The following is a 5,786-nucleotide window of genomic DNA, read 5'->3' as shown; positions in this document are numbered from 1 at the left end:
GCCGGAAATGTTTTCTCTTAGTGATCAGCTTCAGATAAGAATGTGTGAAAACTCTTACCAGAGCAGTGTAAAGATAGCAGTTATCAGACTTAAGAGGAAACACAGGTCATGTGGTCAGGACTTATTGCTGACACTAAAAGTCAGTATATCCAAGTAACTCAAAGAGTGAAACAAGTAAACTCTTAATTCAAATTGAAGTCTACTACAAAGATTTTGCGAATCAGAAAGTGTTTTAGATTTGTGCAAGATCAAAAACTGAAACAAGTTTACTGAGGATGCTTTTGGTCCTCAGACCATCATCAGGTAATATTTTGTTCCTGTGACGGTCCCCTGAGTGGTTCTAATGTTTCCTCTTCCTTTTTTTAAGGCAGCAGGTACTTGAGGGATGGACCAATCGGTATAGCCAGAAACACCTGGGCCTGTGTTTCCCGGCTATAAAAGCCCCTCCTCTCTGGCTCACTCTCTCTCTCTCTCGCTATCTTACTATAATTGCTGGTGTTTGTTTTCTTTACGTTTCAACATCCAACATTTACTTTTCATTATACATTACCTTCATGCATTACACACTTTCACTACTGACGTTACTGACAAACACATCATCTTCTACTTAGTTCTTTTGCTGGTTGCATTTATGTTTTTATGTTCAAATAAATTACTTATAATTTGTCATTCAACTGCATCTCCTCGTTTTTGTCCCGGTTCCCCAGACCCAGGATTCTTCACAAATATGGAAACCTGTATGAAGTCACTTTAACGCAGTGGCCGTCATCAATATCATCATCATCATCAGGGCTCATGTTATATTTATCAGTTTTAATACTGAACTGCTTCAAACTGTCAAACCTGAGACGACATCCTCAGACATCACAGTAATGCTTCCTATGTTATTCACAACCTGGTAAAGTAAACACAATATGCCGACTGGTCATATCAGTTCCTCATTCATGTTGGGGACATTACGATGTTCATGTTTCAGGTTCCACTTTAATACTTAAACTACTACTACTACTAACTGACTGAGCAAAACAATGTTCTGTCATCAAAATAGAATTTGAACAATTGTTCAACATCTCGGCTTCTCATGTGTATAATAGTATGCAGTGTTTCCTGTGAAGGTAAGCAACGCGTCCCTGCAATAAAGTGCCGTTACAATGTCATAAAGGGTATTTTTTACTTTAAAGCAAATTTAAGCAACCCTGTATGTGAAAAAATCATAGTTCACTGGAGAAGAATATGAGATGACATTTTAAATGACATTTTCAAATGCACATATAATGTTTTCATTCCCAACTCTTAGAAGAACCTTTACTTATCAAAGGGATTGTATTTCTGGTGTAACAGCATGTTTTTATTCTTACTGAGATTATGATTCCATGTTAACTTTATAACTGAGTTTGCAGTCCTCCGTTTTACGTACAGTGAGTGATAAAATAGATTTTGAGCTTTTGGGCCTTTGAATTTCTTGGTTACAATTGCATACATAAATAGTGGTTAAACACAAGCCAATCAATTCATACACCAAAGATATTTAATTGTATTTAATTTATTTAGGTATCTTGTATAAATTTGGTTCCAGTGTGCATCAGTGTTTGATCTGTAAAACACACCACTGAAGATGATGCCAGACCAGTGCCGCCCGGTGCAGTAGCTATTATTTAGCAAATGCTGAAGGGCGCCGTCCATCCAGGGGGCGCCACGATGGGCAAAGAAAATAACAATAACTAAGAGTGCAACTTTCAATTTTTCTGGTACTAAAACACTATATTATTTCTTATTATGTATTAAATATCCTTACATTTAATTTTACTGCGCATACATAAGCTGATTAATATATTATATATACACTTTATTAAGCCCCCCCTCTCCTCTGACGGATAGACTCTTACCTGCTCTCCTACAGATGTTTACTTTCTGACGTGAGACCGTTTCACGGAGAGAACCATTTTAATCATACTGTCCCTATTTGACGACCAATAACGTCTTCCGGGTGCCCAAGGGAAGGAAAAGGAATAAATTGGAAGAGGGAGGAAAACGCCGACCAAAGAACAGGTACAGTAAAAGAGTAATGTGAGGAAATTTGATTTGTCTGTTTGCAGAACGATATAACCTTTGCTAAATCAATAAATATGCGTTGGCGCACTTAAGCGTCAGTTCGATGTTATGGATGGGGCTAACACCCTTATGGAAAAAAAGTACTCCCACCTAATATTTTCTCAGGGACATTTTGTATAAGATTGAGAGGTCTGGAGTCAGCAAGGTGTTTACAATTGTTTGCTACGTTTTTTATTTTTATTTAATTATTTTGGTTATGTCTATACGGTTGCTCTTGCTTGTTACAATGCCAGTCAAATGCTATTCGTTTTACACACCTTAAAAATTGGGGGAGAGTTGTAAGCCTTGTTGTTTGTGTCTACAGTTTCTAGGATTGGCTAGGAAAGTGTGTTTATAGTGGGTTAAACTTTACATCCATGTTAAAGGCACATCGATGTGAATTGAAGGATCATTCCGATATGCGTTGAGTTGAAGTATACATTGCAGTTGATCTGGCTTCGTTCTGCGTTGCTGCTTAATTCAGCATTTCTACTGTAATTTTGATGACAATAAGTATATCATATCTGAATTAATGTTTGCATATTCGATAAAACAATGCACTGTATACCAGTTTCATTGTACAGTACGTGAAAGCTATAGCATCTCTTAGGTTTCATTTTTATTATTCAATTTTAATTCTTGGAACATTTGTCTTTTAGTTAATTAGACTTGTAACACCAACTCTTCCTGTTTTACATGTGCGGCTGCTGAAAGATAGCTTCTCCAAGCTCAAACTCATTAAGCCTTGCCGTTGAGATTCTACTATTGACTGCAAGAATGTTCTCCAGTGACTTTCCATCTAAGCATTCAATCATTGTGGTCTCAAATCAGGTCATTATGATGATTGTTTGTTGCGATGACTTTTGCTTGCAAAAACACATAGGAGAGTACAATGTAGCAGTTGATTGTGAGGATACTAGTGTGGTGTAAGTTTATATATTTTATTTTATCACTTGTTTACAGTTGTTTATGTTGGTAGGATAAAGTTGCTAAAGTGTTTATTATTCTTGTTGGGCTATTTATATTTAACATTTTTCTTGTACTATTCTTATTCGAAGGTTTTATTAATTATTCTGTGGTTGATTGAGCAACTTGTGGGACTCTAAAGTAAGGCTTTAATAAATTGTTCATATAACAAGCTATTCAGTTTCCTTCGCTATGTAGTAGTACCATTATTTTTTTATGATAAACTGGCAGTGGAAATTAATCGATGCAAGGGGGTTGCCACCTACAATCTTGCCTAGGGCGCCAAATTGGTTAGGGCCAGGCCTGTGCCAGACTATAAAATATGTCAGATTAAACAAGTTAAACAGCTCACCATGAGTAGCATCAGCAACAGTCCAATCACAGCTTCCATGTCTCCTCAGTGTTTTGATCCAGTCAGCAACTTCCAGACAAACCTTTGTACTTAAAAGCAAACATGCACATCCTACACTGAGAAAATGTGTCCTGAAAAGTGATCAACTTCAGAGAGGAGAGGAGAAAAATTAAGCAATGTTAGTTTTACTTCCCTTTTAGCCCAGAAGGAGAGAGACACAATGGTAGGATGGACTGACTGGAAGAGATGAAAACATACCTTCATACTAAAAGAGGATTTGAAACTGACAGCTGATATTGTCCATGTTCCAACATTCATAAAAAATTACACCATAGCAGATCATTATTATAGAGCATGTTGGACACAATTATTTACACACAGAGATGTTGGTTACAAAAAACAAAATTTCAGAGAAATGTTTATTACATTTTGTGTGTTCAGTTCAACAATTAAGCTGGAAAGTAGGTTAAACAGTTATAATATTAGAAAATAAATTGTCTGAAAAATAAACATTATGATCCACTATACAAAGCTAAATCAATGTAGTGAGCATGCATTTTTTTGAGAGATTTTGACTAATTGATAATAATTAATAATACTAATGATTGTAGTCTTATATTTTTACATGTCAGATACATTGGTAAACAGCACGATACAGCTTCAGACTTTATTAATGACTTTGTTATTTGTTGCCTTTAGTACCTTTCTACTCTTTTGGTTTGTCCTCTCTCTTTCTCTTTCTCTCTCTCCCATAACATACAAAGATGAGCAACATTATGACATGATGATAATAATACTGATTATCTGGTTATCATGACATCTGTCAGTGGGTGGGATATATTATGCAGCAAGTTGATGTGTTAGAAGCAGGAAAAATGGGCAGCATGAGCATATGAGCGACTCTGACAAGGTCCAAATTGTGATGGCTAGACGACTGTGTCAGAGCATCTCCAAAACTGCAGCTCTTGTGGGGTTTCCCGGTCCTGTCAGTTGGTCGAGTACCCTATCAAAGAGGTGGTCCAAAGAAGGGAAAAGAGGTGAAACTTGGAGACAGGGTCATGGGTGGCCAAGGCTCACTGATGTACGTGGGGAGTGAAGGCTGGCAGTGTGGTCCAATCCAACATACGAGCTACCTTAGTTAGTTTCTGAAAGAATAAATGGATTATTAAAAGACATGACTAACTAAACAGCCACATTTTATACTCAGTATCTAATGAGGAAAACCACAAGTAAAGCCTCTTAATGCAGTAATAACTATGATTAATTTTTATTGATCATTATTTTTCCTTAAATGTTTCTCAACAAACAGTTTCATTGAATACAGGATGATTCATAAACAACAGTAACTCCTCTGTAAACCAGTAGAGGGAAACCTCACACCTACTAATACTGATGATGAGTGCGTAGGTTTCATTTAATTCAACAGTCATTATAGGTAAAGTTCATTGTCAAAATATCAACAAAAAGGTATAAACTGACGGATAACACATGATTGATTGATTGACTGAATCGTACATATTTACATAGTTAGTATAATTACAATTTGTGATTCAATACACAATGCTAAAGCTTTTCTTTGGCTGCAAAATCACTTCTTTTTTTTAAATACAGAGCTACTTGAAAAAAAAGAAGATAAATAGAAGATGAAAATAATTTACTTCCAAAGATAATTTTCTCTACTAGGAAAATTATTCCTGTTTTCAGTTTTGTGACAATACATTTTTCAGATAATCCAGTGTGATTTCAAATGTCTGATTTACGTGAAGAAGTGGGGAAATGGAACATGTGAGGGAACGTTTATTTAATCCTTCAATTTATCTAAAAAATGTAGATGTAATTTGGAGACACATTGTTTTTAATGGGCAGCAATGTGGAAATCTAGAGTATAATAATTTCCAAATAGCATCAAAATGAGTTGCACTATTAATATAACAATATAGGCGTTATTCATAATATGATATTTGACTTCAGTAAATCTGTAAATATGTCGAGGTTACTCTGACCCACTTTCACCAAGTCAGCAACTAATAAAGTGAAAAGAGTTACACAGCTCAACTTGACGTAAGTGTAGAAAACACTCACAGACCTTTTTATGATAAAGTATTCATAGTGAGCTGCTAAGAAGTGAATGTGAGAAAAAAAGAGAATTTCTACTCAGTAATTTCTGTGAAAGTAGAGTTCATTCACACTTTCATTAGTACCACAGGTCATCTCTGCTGGAGGAAGCTTAAATGGTGTGTGCAATTTGACTTTTATGGATTGATGTCACTCTCCTTACCCGCAAAAAAATTATTGGATTGCAGTAAAGGCTGATGTTGGCTCAATGCACTGGCTGTTACTGGATACACGCACACTCTGTGATATGTGCATCCCGTTG

Source organism: Morone saxatilis, unplaced genomic scaffold (genome assembly GCF_004916995.1).
Source record: "Morone saxatilis isolate NCDOM2014 unplaced genomic scaffold, NCSU_SB_2.0 Contig22, whole genome shotgun sequence".
Taxonomy (NCBI): domain Eukaryota; kingdom Metazoa; phylum Chordata; class Actinopteri; family Moronidae; genus Morone; species Morone saxatilis.
Note: the sequence above shows the minus strand (reverse complement) of the source record.